Below are 18,908 nucleotides of genomic sequence, written 5' to 3'. Positions count from 1 at the left end.
GAATTGATAAGGCAGAGGGCCCTGCTCCCTCCAGACAGTACAGCCCAGTGGAGGGGGCCCTTCTCCCTCCAGACAGTACAGCCCAGTGGAGGGGGCCCTGCTCCCTCCAGACAGTACAGCCCAGTGGAGGGGGCCCTGCTCCCTCCAGACAGTACAGCCCAGTGGAGGGGGCCCTGCTCCCTCCAGACAGTACAGCCCAGTGGAGGGGGCCCCTGCTCCCTCCAGACAGTACAGCCCAGTGGAGGGGGCCCCTGCTCCCTCCAGACAGTACAGCCCAGTGGAGGGGGCCCTGCTCCCTCCAGACAGTACAGCCCAGTGGAGGGGGCCCTTCTCCCTCCAGACAGTACAGCCCAGTGGAGGGGGCCCTGCTCCCTCCAGACAGTACAGCCCAGTGGAGGGGGTACACCCTTCTCCCTCCAGACAGTACAGCCCAGTGGAGGGGGCCCTTCTCCTCCAGACAGTACAGCCCAGTGGAGGGGGCCCTGCTCCTCCAGACAGTACAGCCCAGTGGAGGGGGCCCTGCTCCCTCCAGACAGTACAGCCCAGTGGAGGGGGCCCTGCTCCCTCCAGACAGTACAGCCCAGTGGAGGGGGCCCTTCTCCCTCCAGACAGTACAGCCCAGTGGAGGGGGCCCTGCTCCCTCCAGACAGTACAGCCCAGTGGAGGGGGCCCTGCTCCCTCCAGACAGTACAGCCCAGTGGAGTGGGGCCCTGCTCCCTCCAGACAGTACAGCCCAGTGGAGGGGGCCCTGCTCCCTCCAGACAGTACAGCCCAGTGGAGGGGGCCCTGCTCCCTCCAGACAGTACAGCCCAGTGGAGGGGGGCCCTGCTCCCTCCAGACAGTACAGCCCAGTGGAGGGGGCCCTTCTCCCTCCAGACAGTACAGCCCAGTGGAGGGGGCCCTTCTCCCTCCAGACAGTACAGCCCAGTGGAGGGGGCCCTTCTCCCTCCAGACAGTACAGCCCAGTGGAGGGGGCCCTGCTCCCTCCAGACAGTACAGCCCAGTGGAGGGGGCCCTGCTCCCTCCAGACAGTACAGCCCAGTGGAGGGGCCCTGCTCCCTCCAGACAGTACAGCCCAGTGGAGGGGGCCCTTCTCCCTCCAGACAGTACAGCCCAGTGGAGGGGGCCCTGCTCCCTCCAGACAGTACAGCCCAGTGGAGGGGGCCCTTCTCCCTCCAGACAGTACAGCCCAGTGGAGGGGGCCCTTCTCCCTCCAGACAGTACAGCCCAGTGGAGGGGGCCCTTCTCCCTCCAGACAGTACAGCCCAGTGGAGGGGGCCCTTCTCCCTCCAGACAGTACAGCCCAGTGGAGAGAGCTGAATTATAGTCCATATAGAAATATAGGACAGACAGCCCTTTCCAAATGATGTGATTCAGAAGTCTATTGAGCCAGTTGGAGACAGAGTGATGACACACTGATTATATTTGATTTGAGAAGTCTAAAATTGTGTGAATGATGATTCTCATCATAAACAGACAAGTATAAGTGTGTCACCATGGTAACACATGAGCGCAGCACCTGTGCAAAGCGGGAACTGAAGAACGTCAAAACTAGTTATTTGATTTCAGAAAAGCCATTATGGAGGTAGTTGTGCTGAAAACTGGGTCAGCACTAGGGTTTTCCATTAGCCGGCTTTTGTCCATTTTTTGTTGTGGTTGTTGAAAAGCCAATAAATACAATTTGGCTCCTGTCAATTGTCTGGGTGAAGAAGGAGAAAAAAAAAAGTATCATTGTGAATTTCATGAATTTGTTCAGACAGAGACAGACCAGACACGGCCGGCCCGAGCCGCGTGTCACGATACGTGAGCTGTTGGTAACGGAACGTCACGGCACAATGCAATGTTCCTTAAAACTTCAAATTTAGTTCAGGATCCTTATATCTGCCTTCGCTAAGTGTTGATATCAGTTGTCAGGAGTCTCTACTTCAACGTTGTATTTTTAATGTATTCCCGAACCCTTCTCCATCTGGTTGACAAGAAATCAAAGCCATCGCACATTCCTAATTTTAGGATGGAACATTTTACATGGAAAAATGTCATCTTGTCCCACAACAGCAGAACAGCAGGACGAATCTGTTTACCAGGTCACGGACTGAAGGATTGGAGTGAACCAATCAGAACAGCAGCAGGATGAATCTGTTTACCAGGTCACGGACTGAATGATTGGAGTGAACCAATCAGAACAGCAGCAGGATGAATCTGTTTACCAGGTCACGGACTGAAGGATTGGAGTGAACCAATCAGAACAGCAGCAGGATGAATCTGTTTACCAGGTCACGGACTGAAGGATTGGAGTGAACCAATCAGAACAGCAGCAGGACGAATCTGTTTACCAGGTCACGGACTGAATGATTGGAGTGAACCAATCAGAACAGCAGCAGGATGAATCTGTTTACCAGGTCACGGACTGAAGCGTATCAGATTTCGCGCTAGAAATGTAACGGTAACTTACGATTAAGCCGACATGTGCAGCGTTTACCGTGAATGCCGTCTCCGACCAACGCAGGAACATTTACTTTCAAAATGGGATTTAGCAGTTCCAAATAGCACCCTATTCCCCATTTAGTACACTATAGACCAGCACCCTATTCCCCATTTAGTACACTACTATAGACCAGCACCCTATTCCCTATTCAGTGCACTACTATAGACTAGCACCCTATTCAGTACACTACTATAGACCAGCACCCTATTCAGTACACTACTATAGACCAGCACCCTATTCAGTACACTACTATAGACCAGCACCCTATTCAGTACACTACTATAGACCAGCACCCTATTCAGTACACTACTATAGACCAGCACCCTATTCAGTACACTACTATAGACCAGCACCCTATTCCCTATTCAGTACACTACTATAGACCAGCACCCTATTCAGTACACTACTATAGACCAGCACCCTATTCAGTACACTACTATAGACCAGCACCCTATTCAGTACACTACTATAGACCAGCACCCTATTCAGTACACTACTATAGACCAGCACCCTATTCAGTACACTACTATAGACCAGCACCCTATTCAGTACACTACTATAGACCAGCACCCTATTCCCTATTCAGTACACTACTATAGACCAGCACCCTATTCAGTACACTACTATAGACCAGCACCCTATTCAGTACACTACTATAGACCAGCACCCTATTCAGTACACTACTATAGACCAGCACCCTATTCAGTACACTACTATAGACCAGCACCCTATTCAGTACACTACTATAGACCAGCACCCTATTCCCTATTCAGTACACTACTATAGACCAGCACCCTATTCAGTACACTACTATAGACCAGCACCCTATTCAGTACACTACTATAGACCAGCACCCTATTCAGTACACTACTATAGACCAGCACCCTATTCAGTACACTACTATAGACCAGCACCCTATTCAGTACACTACTATAGACCAGCACCCTATTCAGTACACTACTATAGACCAGCACCCTATTCAGTACACTACTATAGACCAGCACCCTATTCAGTACACTACTATAGACCAGCACCCTATTCAGTACACTACTATAGACCAGCACCCTATTCAGTACACTACTATAGACCAGCACCCTATTCAGTACACTACTATAGACCAGCACCCTATTCAGTACACTACTATAGACCAGCACCCTATTCAGTACACTACTATAGACCAGCACCCTATTCAGTACACTACTATAGACCAGCACCCTATTCAGTACACTACTATAGACCAGCACCCTATTCAGTACACTACTATAGACCAGCACCCTATTCAGTACACTACTATAGACCAGCACCCTATTCAGTACACTACTATAGACCAGCACCCTATTCAGTACACTACTATAGACCAGCACCCTATTCAGTACACTACTATAGACCAGCACCCTATTCAGTACACTACTATAGACCAGCACCCTATTCAGTACACTACTATAGACCAGCACCCTATTCAGTACACTACTATAGACCAGCACCCTATTCAGTACACTACTATAGACCAGCACCCTATTCAGTACACTACTATAGACCAGCACCCTATTCAGTACACTACTATAGACCAGCACCCTATTCAGTACACTACTATAGACCAGCACCCTATTCAGTACACTACTATAGACCAGCACCCTATTCAGTACACTACTATAGACCAGCACCCTATTCAGTACACTACTATAGACCAGCACCCTATTCAGTACACTACTATAGACCAGCACCCTATTCAGTACACTACTATAGACCAGCACCCTATTCAGTACACTACTATAGACCAGCACCCTATTCAGTACACTACTATAGACCAGCACCCTATTCAGTACACTACTATAGACCAGCACCCTATTCCCTATTTAGTACACTACTATAGACCAGCACCCTATTCCCTATTTAGTACACTACTATAGACCAGCACCCTATTTAGTACACTATAGACCAGCACCCTATTCCCTATTCAGTACACTATAGACCAGCACCCTATTCCCTATTTAGTACACTACTATAGACCAGCACCCTATTCCCTATTTAGTGCACTACTTTTGACCAGGGCCTGGTTAAAAGTAGTTCACTATGTGGAGACGCAGTCACAGACTTAGTACCGGGCCGACATCCTTGCTCCTCGGTCATCCTTGCTCCTCGGTCATCGCCAAGGGTTTTTGTTGTTGTTGATACAAAGCCTTGTCATAGTCATCCTCCGGGGGATGAAAAGATATGAGCTCCAAACATGCACAAAGATGGCAATATCAAGTTTGTCGTTGTTCTGAAAAAGCCCAGCCAAAAAAGGGAGTGCCAGGAGAGAGCAGAGGGCCTCATTGCTGCTAACGAGAACATCATATTGACCAACAACAACAAACTGGATGATTTCAGCAGCAAAATCAATAGGAGTCATGTGGTTACAGGATACTAATGACAGACCAATCAATCAATAGGAGTCATGTGGTTACAGGATACTAATAACAGACTAACCAATCAATCAATCAATAGGAGTCATGTGGTTAGAGGATACTAATGACAACAGACTAACCAATCAATCAATAGGAGTCATGAGGTTAGAGGATGCTAATGACAACAGACTAACCAATCAATCAATAGGAGTCATGAGGTTAGAGGATGCTAATGACAACAGACTAACCAATCAATAGGAGTCATGAGGTTAGAGGATACTAATGACAACAGACAAACCAATCAATCAATAGGAGTCATGAGGTTAGAGGATACTAATGACAACAGACAAACCAATCAATCAATAGGAGTCATGAGGTTAGAGGATACTAATGACAACAGACAAACCAATCAATCAATAGGAGTCATGTGGTTACAGGATACTAATGACAACAGACTAACCAATCAATAGGAGTAATGAGGTTAGAGGGTACTAATGACAACAGACTAACCAATCAATCAATAGGCGTCATGAGGTTAGAGGATACTAATGACAGACCAATCAATCAATAGGAGTCATGAGGTTAGAGGATACTAATGACAACAGACTAACCAATCAATCAATAGGAGTCATGAGGTTAGAGGATACTAATGACAACAGACTAACCAATCAATCAATAGGAGTCATGAGGTTAGAGGATACTAATGACAACAGACTAACCAATCAATCAATAGGAGTCATGAGGTTAGAGGATACTAATGACAACAGACTAACCAATCAATCAATAGGAGTCATGAGGTTAGAGGATACTAATGACAACAGACTAACCAATCAATCAATAGGAGTCATGAGGTTAGAGGATACTAATGACAACAGACTAACCAATCAATAGGAGTAATGGTTAGAGGATACTAATGACAACACACATTTGTTTTGGTCATTTCCTTCCCCTAATAGAAACACACAAACCAATCAACAGCCCATGTTCGTTTTACTAGTGGGCAATCAAACTGCATTCAGAGAAAAATCAGCTTGAATTAATCTGCTGGGAGTGATTGTTGAAATCACTTCATAGCAGAAGAACAGGAAACAGCCATGATGGGTTCTAGAAAGACTTCATGGTGAATGTTGACAGTTATTCAGACACCATCCCATAACCTAATCTCTGTGGGAAATGTTTCCAGGGAGTCAGGAGGTGGATAAGTGGCTGTGTGTGTGTCAGTCTGATCACATTCCTCGCTATTGTATTTGACGTGAATAACACTGAGAATCTCAACGAGGACGGATTTGAAGAGTCAACAGAACAGGGGCTGTTGGGCTCGTGAAACACAATCTGACGATGACTAAAATGGGATATTACGCATGTCGGCCAAGTGTTGAGTTTCACTCCCTGGCCGCCGAAAAGAGTCTGACTGTGACCCACATCCTGTCCAAAACCAGTGAAGAGGAGTCCAGGGAAACCCTACCACCTCTTCTCTTGACTACTTCCTTGTCAGATTTTAGCTAAGCGTAACCCTTTTCCTAACCTTAAATGTCATTCTCCTAACCCACTACGTTGGTTCTCCTAACCCGCTACACCGTACCCAAACCAGGCCACCCGCAATCGTGTGCAAATTTATTTTGTCCCACACCAAACGCGATCAAGACACACAGGTTAAAATATCAAAACAAACTCTGAACCAATTATATTAAATTGGGGACAGGTCGAAAAGTATTAAACATTTATGGGAATTTAGCTTGCAGTTGCTAGCTACTTTGTCCGATCTAGCTAGCTTGCAGTTGCTAGCTACTTTGTCCTATCTAGCTAGCTTGCAGTTGCTAGCTACTTTGTCCTATCTAGCTAGCTTGCAGTTGCTAGCTACTTTGTCCTATCTAGCTAGCTTGCAGTTGCTAGCTACTTTGTCCTATCTAGCTAGCTTGCAGTTGCTAGCTACTTTGTCCTATCTAGCTAGCTTGCAGTTGCTAGCTACTTTGTCCGATCTAGCTAGCTTGCAGTTGCTAGCTACTTTGTCCTATCTAGCTAGCTTGCAGTTGCTAGCTACTTTGTCCTATCTAGCTAGCTTGCAGTTGCTAGCTACTTTGTCCTATCTAGCTAGCTTGCAGTTGCTAGCTACTTTGTCCTATCTAGCTAGCTTGCAGTTGCTAGCTACTTTGTCCTATCTAGCTAGCTTGCAGTTGCTAGCTACTTTGTCCTATCTAGCTAGCTTGCAGTTGCTAGCTACTTTGTCCGATCTAGCTAGCTTGGAGTTGCTAGCTACTTTGTCCTATCTAGCTAGCTTGCAGTTGCTAGCTACTTTGTCCTATCTAGCTAGCTTGCAGTTGCTAGCTACTTTGTCCTATCTAGCTAGCTTGCAGTTGCTAGCTACTTTGTCCTGATCTAGCTAGCTTGCAGTTGCTAGCTACTTTGTCCTATCTAGCCACAGCTTGCAGTTGCTAGCTACTTTGTCCGATCTAGCTCCACCTTGCAGTTGCTTTTTCTACTTTGTCCGATCTAGCTAGCTTGCAGTTGCTAGCTACTTTGTCCTATCTAGCTAGCTTGCAGTTGCTAGCTACTTTGTCCTATCTAGCTAGCTTGGAGTTGCTAGCTACTTTGTCCGATCTAGCTAGCTTGGAGTTGCTAGCTACTTTGTCCGATCTAGCTAGCTTGCAGTTGCTAGCTACTTTGTCCGATCTAGCTAGCTTGCAGTTGCTAGCTACTTTGTCCTATCTAGCTAGCTTGCAGTTGCTAGCTACTTTGTCCTATCTAGCTAGCTTGCAGTTGCTAGCTACTTTGTCCTATCTAGCTAGCTTGCAGTTGCTAGCTACTTTGTCCTATTAGCTTGCAGTTGCTAGCTACTTTGTCCGATCTAGCTAGCTTGCAGTTGCTAGCTACTTTGTCCGATCTAGCTAGCTTGCAGTTGCTAGCTACTTTGTCCTATCTAGCTAGCTTGCAGTTGCTAGCTACTTTGTCCTATCTAGCTAGCTTGCAGTTGCTAGCTACTTTGTCCTATCTAGCTAGCTTGCAGTTGCTAGCTAATTTGTCCTATTAAGCTAGCTTGCTGTTTCTAGCTAATTTGTCCTGGGATATAAACGTAGAGTTATTTTACCTGAAATGCACAAGGTCCTCTACTCTGACAATTCATCCACACATAAAAACGGTCAACCAAATAATTTCTAGTCATCTCTCCACCTTCCAGGGCTTTTTCTTCTTTGGATTTATATGGTGATTTTCATAAAGTTGTATAACCACCACTGACCTCCGTTCATGGGTATAACCAATGAGGAGACGGCACGTGGGTATCTGCTTCTATAAACCAATGAGAAGATGGGAGAGGCAGGACTTACAGCGTGATCTGCTTCAGAAATAGAACTGACTTCTATTTTAGTCCTTGACAATGCAGATGCTTGCGAGCAGTGTGGGTGCAATAATTGAATAACATGCATGTCTAAATTTATTCTGCAGTGCACGCGAGCGGTGTAGTCAGCATGTTAGTTCTCCTATCGGTTAGGAGCCAATAGAAGAGGGGATGGGTTCTTCCCTGGGCAGTTCTTCCCTGGTCTTGCCCAGAGGACTCGAGTTGCAGGCAAGACCATATTGTGCACACCCGGCCACCTCTACTTGGCATCGAGGCAAGTGTATGTCAGCTAGCCGGGTGTTGGAAAATCAACTCCGACAATGTTAGTGATGGGAAACCGAGGCTTTCTGAAGCCTCTGGGGCATTCACCACATTGTGCTGAAAAACGATTAATTAGCTTTTCACACAATGTCCATTAGTGACCTCTGCAGGTCAGCAATGAAAAGCAGCGTTTGAGATTCATACATTTGTTTTTTCCTCAATATTCATCAACGGCTAGTCGCAGGTCTTAAGAACTTACTATCAGTTTTTATTTTATTTAACCGGGTAGGCAAGTTGAGAACACCTTTATTTAACCGGGTAGGCAAGTTGAGAACACCTTTATTTAACCGGGTAGGCAAGTTGAGAACAAGTTCTCATTTACAACTGCGACCTGGCCAAGATAAAGCAAAGCAGTGCAACAAACAACAGAGTTACACATGGAATAAACAAAGATACTTTTTCTATTATATTATTGACTATATACAATGTGTGCAAATGAGGTAGGATAAGGGAGGTAAGGCAATAAATAGGCCATAGTGGCGAGATAATTACAATATAGCAATTAAACACTGGAATGGTTGATGTACAGAAGATGCTTGTGCAAGTAGAGATACTGGGGGTGCAAATGAGCAAAATAAATTACATAAATAACAGTATGGGGATGAGGTAGTTGGATGGGCTATTTACAGATGAGCTACGTACAGGTGCAGTGATCTGTGAGCAGGTACCATACAGGTTGACCAGAGGCAGGTCTTACTTAATGTCTTATATTGAGGTACCATACAGGTTGACCAGTGGCAGGTCTTACTTAATGTCTTATATTGAGGTACCATACAGGTTGACCAGTGGCAGGTCTTACTTAATGTCTTATATTGAGGTACCATACAGGTTGACCAGTGGCAGGTCTTACTTAATGTCTTATATTGAGGTACCATACAGGTTGACCAGTGGCAGTTCTTAATAGCTTATATTGAGGTACCATACAGGTTGACCAGTCGCAGTTCTTAATAGCTTATATTGAGGTACCATACAGGTTGACCAGTCGCAGTTCTTAATAGCTTATATTGAGGTACCATACAGGTTGACCAGTCGCAGTTCTTAATAGCTTATATTGAGGTACCATACAGGTTGACCAGTCGCAGTTCTTAATAGCTTATTATCAGTTACCATACAGGTTTGCACCATCCATTATGCTTATAATCCACTTTTTTTGTTGCTGTCAAACACTTAATCTATGGCATTTTGAGAACACCAATGTCTGGTCCCAGACTCTACCTGCTGAACTACCCATTCAGGTGACTCTCCCTGAAAACACTCCTACCTACATTGTCAGTAAAGTGTCTAATAAGAGGTCCATGTTTGAAAACAACTAAAAAAGCAGAACACCAACCATTACCGTGAAGGAAAAAAATAATAATAATACTTCAACCCTGTTAACTGACAAGAGTTATCTAACTTACTTTTAGGTAGAGTTAATGATCTAATTGAGAACAAAGTTAGCTAGTTATTAACGAACGTTATTCAACACTCCTTTGGGAACTAACGTTACAATATCTCTACGGTAGTTAAGGTTTGAGGCCATATTATGTTATACATTTCACTTTCTTTTTTATTTTAACTACCTTAAAAAACATCAAGTGATAGCTAAACGTTGTGTATAAAACATCACTTAAACTAGCTAGTTACTCGGGACAGTAACCAGATAACTAGCTAACGACGTCGTTAGAAAAGGTGATTAACGTCGGTTAGAACCGAGCCGCACAGCTAGTTAAGCGTTAACTCGCGTTAACTAGCTAGCCAGGTAAGCGTTATCGCTAGTTAGCCGACGTTAGCTAGCTAGCTTCTAGAGTCGTTATGACACTTTTCCACAGGACGTTAAAAATTGGCCTTATTCGCTGGTAAAAGCGACATTAAATATATTAGTTCGACCGACTGCTAGTTAATAGTATAACTCACCCGTTAGCGTGTAGCTTATTCGGTTCATTAAATACCACAGCTAGCTAGTTACCTAGTTAGCATTTGCTGGATAGCTAGCTAGTGTTACGAGCAATGAACCCCAGTCAAAACATATATTTTTCCATAGTAAGCGCACCCGACGAAAGCGTTAATAAGTAGCTATCATTTCAAAAATCCCTCATTTGTCTCTCTCTCTCTCCTTACCTGTGATCAGGGCCCCGATCCAAAAGTCAGTCAATTTCAAATCTCTCGAACTTGGGACGATTTAAATTCCCAGAGAAGTGTTGGAAATGAACTCTATCCTCCTCCTCCTCCTGCTGCTGTTACTCCTGTTCCTCCTGCTACTGCTGTTCCTCCTGCTGTTGCTACTGCTGCTACTGCTGCTCCTGCTGTTCCTCCTGCTACTGCTGTTACTGCTGTTCCTCCTGCTACTGCTGTTACTCCTGCTACTGCTGTTACTCCTGCTACTGCTGTTACTCCTGCTACTGCTGTTACTCCTGCTGCTCCTGCTCCTCCTGTTCCTCCTGCTGTTCACAGTCCAGTTTCACCTGCCAGTCCACTCGCCCATAGCAACGGATGTCCCTCCCTGTCCTAATCCATTGGTCAATGTCTGCAAGTATAAAAGGTGAAATTGAAGGTGTTCGATTGGAGAGAAAAAAATCTAAGTGATAGACAGGTGAACGGGGCGGGGTTACTTTTGTGGTGTATGGTGTGCAATTTGGAAAATACACTGTCTATAAAAATGTGATTCCAATAAGATTTTTTTGATAGAATAGAGCTCATTTGAAAAGACCGACTCATGATGGTCAGGTGGGTCCTTAACCTGCATAGACCAACTCATGATGGTCAGGTGGGTCCTTAACCTGTAAAGACTGACTCATGATGGTCAGGTGGGTCCTTAACCTGCATAGACCAACTCATGATGGTCAGGTGGGTCCTTAACCTGCATAGACCTATCATGATGGTCAGGTGGGTCCTTAACCTGCATAGACCTATCATGATGGTCAGGTGGGTCCTTAACCTGCATAGACCAACTCATGATGGTCAGGTGGGTCCTTAACCTGCATAGACCAACTCATGATGGTCAGGTGGGTCCTTAACCTGCATAGACCTATCATGATGGTCAGGTGGGTCCTTAACCTGCATAGACCTATCATGATGGTCAGGTGGGTCCTTAACCTGCATAGACCAACTCATGATGGTCAGGTGGGTCCTTAACCTGCATAGACCAACTCATGATGGTCAGGTGGGTCCTTAACCTGCATAGACCAACTCATGATGGTCAGGTGGGTCCTTAACCTGCATAGACCAACTCATGATGGTCAGGTGGGTCCTTAACCTGCATAGACCAACTCATGATGGTCAGGTGGGTCCTTAACCTGCATAGACCAACTCATGATGGTCAGGTGGGTCCTTAACCTGCATAGACCAACTCATGATGGTCAGGTGGGTCCTTAACCTGCATAGACCTATCATGATGGTCAGGTGGGTCCTTAACCTGCATAGACCAACTCATGATGGTCAGGTGGGTCCTTAACCTGCATAGACCTATCATGATGGTCAGGTGGGTCCTTAACCTGCATAGACCAACTCATGATGGTCAGGTGGGTCCTTAACCTGCATAGACCTATCATGATGGTCAGGTGGGTCCTTAACCTGCATAGACCAACTCATGATGGTCAGGTGGGTCCTTAACCTGCATAGACCTATCATGATGGTCAGGTGGGTCCTTAACCTGCATAGACCTATCATGATGGTCAGGTGGGTCCTTAACCTGCATAGACCAACTCATGATGGTCAGGTGGGTCCTTAACCTGCATAGACCTATCATGATGGTCAGGTGGGTCCTTAACCTGCATAGACCAACTCATGATGGTCAGGTGGGTCCTTAACCTGCATAGACCTATCATGATGGTCAGGTGGGTCCTTAACCTGCATAGACCAACTCATGATGGTCAGGTGGGTCCTTAACCTGTAAAGACCGACTCATGATGGTCAGGTGGGTCCTTAACCTGTAAAGACCGACTCATGATGGTCAGGTGGGTCCTTAACCTGCATAGACCGACTCATGATGGTCAGGTGGGTCCTTAACCTGCATAGACCTATCATGATGGTCAGGTGGGTCCTTAACCTGCATAGACCTATCATGATGGTCAGGTGGGTCCTTAACCTGCATAGACCTATCATGATGGTCAGGTGGGTCCTTAAACCTATGTAAACATATGTCATAAGGTGAGTTTATCCTTCACGATTCATTGGAATGAACACTTCATTCTGTAGTGGTGACACAGGGATGAATTACAGAACCATAAAGCCATATATTCCTCTCAGTAACTCTGCACCAATCAGAAGGCCAGCAATGAGTCACTACTTTTTGCCTGAGCCCTGTGACCCCCACTTCTTTTGACCAGGGCCCATAGGAATCAGGTTAAAAGTAGTGCACTACGTAGGGAATAGGGTGCCATTCCTGGTTGAAAGTAGTGCACTACGTAGGGAATAGGGTGCCGTTCCTGGTTGAAAGTAGTGCACTACGTAGGGAATTAGGGTGCCATTCCTATCTCATCATGGTGGTCAATGAACACTTGGATAAACAGGTTAAGATCCTGAACAATGTCAACAAAGTCAGACGGAACCTAGCCAGAGTTCACTTCCTGTCCATTCAGCCGTTCATTCATTCCCTAACTGGTTCCGTTGACTGTCCCATTTAGACACAGTCCTATTCAATATAGTTTGACATTTTAACAGCGTTTGATGCTGAAAACCACTGCATTTACATGGTTTTTACCAAGTTCACCATTCTACTTAGCAGAAAGGGCCAACAACAACTCTTCCCAGTGAGCAAAACTGGTTGAAAATATGTCATTTCAACCTATTTTGCTCACTGGGTTGAGTCTGGCTAAAATGATACTGTTGACTCCATTCAATCTGTAAAGCTGAAGAGTTGCATAATTCCGCTGTAGAAATATAAAAGTCATTTTGGATTTGACCGCTGACACATTCAGCGTTTACCGGGAATGTAGTCTCTCCGCTAAAATAACCTGGAACGGTGGCCTTATCATTTCAATCACCGCCGTAAAGCTGAACTTCTGCGATGTGGATTGAACTGAGTAAACTCGGTTCAGAAGAAGAAGGAGAGTACAACTGGACCCTTTGTTGTGGTTCGTTCCCTGATGTATCCATTCTGTCCTGTGGCTCCCCCCCCCCCCCCACCCCCCCCCCCCCACCAAGGCCCCTATTCATTCTGATGAGAAGAGACTCCTTTCAAGGGGCAATCTGGGATTGATACATCCATTTGTGATATTTCTAAGTGGATGATATAGAGTATATAGTCATTGATCGTTGAAGAATCGAAACTAATAAACTACCTCATGAGCTTTAGTTCTACTGTCGCACCCCGTCAGAACACTTAGTCCTTTGTTTGTAAACAAATTAAATGTAAACAAACACTGTATATTCTCAAAAACACCGTTAAAACTATAATGTTGATATCATGGCTGGACAGCCCTTGTGGATGGACAGTCCTTTTGGATGGACAGTCCTTATGGATGGACAGTCCTTATGGATGGACAGCCCTTGTGGATGGACAGCCCTTATGGATGGACAGCCCTTGTGGATGGACAGTCCTTGTGGATGGTGAGTCCTTGTGGATGGACAGTCCTTGTGGATGGTGAGTCCTTATGGATGGACAGCCCTTGTGGATGGACAGCCCTTATGGATGGACAGCCCTTGTGGATGGACAGTCCTTATGGATGCACAGTCCTTGTGGATGGACAGTCCTTATGGATGGTCAGTCCTTATGGATTGACAACCCTTGTGGATGGACAGTCCTTGTGGATGGACAGCCCTTATGGATGGACAGTCCTTGTGGATGGTCAGTCCTTATGGATGGTCAGTCCTTGTGGATGGACAGCCCTTATGGATGGACAGCCCTTATGGATGGTCAGTCCTTATGGATGGACAGTCCTTGTGGATGGACAGTCCTTGTGGATGGACAGTCCTTGTGGATGGTCAGTCCTTGTGGATGGACAGTCCTTGTGGATGGACAGTCCTTGTGGACGGACAGCTCTTGTGGATGGACAGTCCTTGTGGATGGACAGCCCTTGTGGATGGTCAGTCCTTGTGGATGGACAGTCCTTGTGGATGGACAGTCCTTGTGGATGGACAGTCCTTGTGGATGGACAGCCCTTGTGGATGGACAGCCCTTGTGGATGGTCAGTCCTTATGGATGGACAGCCCTTATGGATGGTCAGTCCTTGTGGATGGACAGTCCTTGTGGATGGACAGTCCTTGTGGATGGACAGTCCTTATGGATGGACAACCCTTGTGGATGGACAGTCCTTGTGGATGGTCAGTCCTTGTATTCATAGCTCTGCCCATTAATTTGAGAGGTGTCACATTTCTGTGTTTATTATCATTAGAACAACAGATGGCCCCTTTTAAGGCCAGTGGTTTATCAGCTACATTCCACATATATCTGAGTACTGAGGTTAAAACAGGTTTGGGCTGTAGACAGGCAGAGGTATGCTGGTCTACACAGCAGTTACACTAGTAGGAATAACTACGCTATACTTCTTGACAATGTGATCAAGCCTGTTGGCGCTTTCTCCTTCACACTCCCCCTACCTGTCTATCTCCCTGTCTCCCTGCCTGTCTCCCTCCCTGTCTGTCTCCCTACCTGTCTTCCTACCTGTCTCCCTACCTGTCTCCCTCCATTTCTCCCTACCTGTCTCCCTCCCTGTCTCCCTCCATTTCTCCCTACCTGTCTTCCTCCCTGTCTCCCTGTCTGTCTCCCTACCTGTCTCCCTCCCTGTCTCGCTGTCTGTCTCCCTGTCTCCCTCGATTTCTCCCTACCTGTCTCCCTCCATTTCTCCCTTCCTGTCTCCCTCCATTTCTCCCTTCCTGTCTCCCTCCCTGTCTCGCTGTCTGTCTCCCTGTCTGTCTCCCTCCATTTCTCCCTTCCTGTCTCCCTCCATTTCTCCCTACCTGTCTGTCTCGCTGTCTGTCTCCCTGTCTCCCTCCATTTCTCCCTACCTGTCTCCCTTCCTGTCTCCCTCCCTGTCTCCCTCCATTTCTCCCTTCCTGTCTCCCTCCCTTTCTCCCTACCTGTCTTCCTCCCTGTCTCCCTGTCTGTCTCCCTACCTGTCTCCCTACCTGTCTCCCTCCCTGTCTCGCTGTCTGTCTCCCTGTCTCCCCCCATTTCTCCCTACCTGTCTCCCTCCATTTCTCCTTCCTGTCTCCCTCCATTTCTCCCTACCTGTCTCCCTCCATTTCTCCCTTCCTGTCTCCCTCCATTTCTTCCTACCTGTCTCCCTCCATTTCTCCCTACCTGTCTCCCCTCCATTTCTCCCTACCTGTCTCCCCTCCATTTCTCCCTACCTGTCTCCCCTCCATTTCTCCCTACCTGTCTCCCCTCCATTTCTCCCTACCTGTCTCCCTTCCTGTCTCCCTACCTGTCTCAGTCTTTGCACACAGAAACAAACACACCTACTCGTCTGATCACAAACCAGAAATATCACGCTGTCTGGCCTGGGAAGGAAGACTTCTGATTCTCACCAACAGTTATCAGAGAGTGAATGGTGCAAACTGTCAAGTGTCTGTGTGTGATGCTCCCTAACCCAGAGAGAGTCTCCTGCCTGTCTGTGTGTAATGCTCCCTAACCCAGAGAGAGTCTCCTGCCTGTCTGTGTGTAATGCTCCCTAACCCTGAGAGAGTCTCCTGTCTGTCTGTGTGTAATGCTCCCTAACCCTGAGAGTCTCCTGTCTGTCTGTGTGTAATGCTCCCTAACCCTGAGAGAGTCTCCTGTCTGTCTGTGTGTAATGCTCCCTAACCCTGAGAGAGTCTCCTGTCTGTCTGTGTGTAATGCCCCCTAACCCAGAGAGAGTCTGCTGTCTGTCTGTGTGTAATGCTACTACGGTCCGAACAGGCTCAGGACCCTGTCATTGTTGCTCAGCTCATTCAGTGGGATTTTAGAACTTATGGGCTGCGTCCCAATAATCTTTCCTTCTTTCTGAAGTGTGCACTCATTCACTACACCCCACTAATGTAAAAAAGCATTAGATTGGTGTAGGCATGGACTAGAGGTAGTTTCCATGTACCAGTCATTTTCTTTTCTAAATCCATGAAGGCAAGTGAAACAACTGGACACTTAAGGGGAGAGAGGCGAGAGGACAGGGACAACCATGGTGAGTGAGAACAGAGAACGTCCTCATCCACGACACACAGGGTTTGATGGACTGGAGAGTGGCCGTTCTATTCTTGAAAGATCTAGGGGTGTAAATTCACTAGGAACCAAACGGAAAACGAGCTGAAATCGGATCTAAAAGAAACACAAATTTTTTGTTGCAACAAGTTCTCTGTTGCAATTTTTTTGTTGGTTTGCAGTAATGAACACACCCCACCACATGAGTTCCAAAAACGGCCCTTCTCAGACACAGACGCTGCGTTTGTAACCAAGCGGGAGGTGGGAATTTGTAAATACCAGTTAGATGCATTCAAGTGCTTTGAACTCGTTGAGAAACGCTGATTAGTTATTGGCCAACAAGCTGCGTAAACCATAAACCAAAAAATACTACACTGCTTTTAACAAAATTATAGTGTAAAAAAAAAAAAAGAAGATCGTTTTGTTACAATTAACTGCCAAAAAAATGATGTATCAATGTCATTTTCTTAGTAGGTGACAGAGGTCAGCATGTGGGAGGAGTTTCAACGACGGCCTAGGAACAGTGGGTTAACTGCCTATTCAGGGGCAGAACCACAAATTTTTACCTTGTCAGCTCGGGGATTCGATCTTGCAACCTTTCGGTTACTAGTCCAACGCTCTAACCACTAGGCTACCTGCCTCCCCTACACTCTATCCACTAGGCTACCTGCCTCCCCTACACTCTATCCACTAGGCTACCTGCCGCCCATACACTCTAACCACTAGGCTACCTGCCGCCCATACACTCTAACCACTAGGCTACCTGCCACCCCTACACTCTAACCACTAGTCTACCTGCCGCCCACCTACACTCTAACCGCTAGGCTACCTGCCTCCCCTACACTCTATCCACTAGGCTACCTACCGACCCGACACTCTAACCACTAGGCTACCTGCCGCCCCTACACTCTAACCACTAGGCTACCTGCCTCCCCTACACTCTAACCACTAGGCTACCTGCTGCCCCCTACACTCTAACCACTAGGCTACCTGCCGCCCCCTACACTCTATCCACTAGGCTACCTGCCACCCCTACACTCTAACCACTAGTCTACCTGCCTCCCCTACACTCTAACCACTAGGCTACCTGCCTCCCCTACACTCTATCCACTAGGCTACCTGCCCCCTACACTCTAACCACTAGGCTACCTGCCGCCCCCTACACTCTAACCACTAGGCTACCTGCCTCCCCTACACTCTATCCACTAGGCTACCTGCCGCCCCTACACCCTATCCACTAGGCTACCTGTCACCCCTACACTCTAACCACTAGTCTACCTGCCTCCCCTACACTCTATCCACTAGGCTACCTGCCGCCCCTACACCCTATCCACTAGGCTACCTGTCACCCCTACACTCTAACCACTAGTCTACCTGCCTCCCTACACTCTAACCACTAGGCTACCTGCCGCCCCTACACCCTATCCACTAGGCTACCTGTCACCCCTACACTCTAACCACTAGGCTACCTGCCGCCCCTACACTCTAACCACTAGGCTACCTGCCGCCCCTTCAAGTAGATTTTTCCAAGTCGTATGTGATAAATTCCCACTTGGTTACAAACACAGAACATTCTCTATTTATGAGGTTAACCTGTCCTCTAGTGGTTGTAGGTTGTACTGCAGCCTACAGGTTCTCACGTTCTGAGAAACTGGACATTAGAATGAATTCTCTCCCCGTTAGACATGTACTGTATCTCTGTGAACAACAAGAAGAATAACACCCTGGATAGCACTGCTGGCTTGCTTCTGAAGCTAAGCAGGGTTGGTCCTGGTCAGTTCTTGGATGGGAGACCTGGTGTTGGAGGGCCAGTAGGAGGCACTCTTTCCTCTGGTCTAAAAAATATCCCAATCCCCCAGGGTAGTGATTGGGGACATTGCCTTGTGTAGGGTGCAGTCTTTCGGATGGGAAGTTAAACATGTGTCTGACTCTCTGAGGTTATTAAAGATCCCATGGCACTTATTGTAAGAGTAGGGGTGTTAACCCCGTTGTCCAGGCTAAATTCTCAAGCTTTCCTTCAAACCATCACGGTCACCTAATAATCCCCAGTTTACAATTGGCTCATTCATCCCCCCCTCCTCTCCCCTGTAACTATTCCCCAGGTCGTCGCTGCAAATGAGAATGTGTTCTCAGTCAACTTACCTGTTAAAATCATAAAAAAGTATGATTACACTAGCCTGGGTACCAGTCTGTTTGTGCCATCATGCCACTCCTTTTTATGACAAGAAGTGGCACAAGCTGACTGGTACCCAGGCTATGATTCTGCATTAAAGAACTGGAAACAGA

The 18,908-nt window shown here is 46.7% G+C and overlaps 1 protein-coding gene across 2 annotated transcripts in view; it reads right to left on the bottom strand.

Annotated features, from left to right (window-relative positions):
• Positions 1-10,791, bottom strand: part of LOC112255833 (protein numb homolog) — a 90,145-nt gene extending 79,354 nt beyond the window's left edge. For both annotated transcript variants that reach the window (XM_042325087.1, XM_042325090.1), the window contains exon 1: positions 10,628-10,791. The gene's annotated coding sequence lies outside the window, so the exon portion shown is untranslated. The remainder of the gene's footprint in view (positions 1-10,627) is intronic.
• Between the last annotated feature and the right edge of the window lie 8,117 nt (positions 10,792-18,908).

This window comes from Oncorhynchus tshawytscha, linkage group LG08, assembly GCF_018296145.1.
Source record: "Oncorhynchus tshawytscha isolate Ot180627B linkage group LG08, Otsh_v2.0, whole genome shotgun sequence".
In the NCBI taxonomy this organism is placed as follows: domain Eukaryota; kingdom Metazoa; phylum Chordata; class Actinopteri; order Salmoniformes; family Salmonidae; genus Oncorhynchus; species Oncorhynchus tshawytscha.
This window is presented reverse-complemented; position numbering and strand designations above follow the sequence as displayed.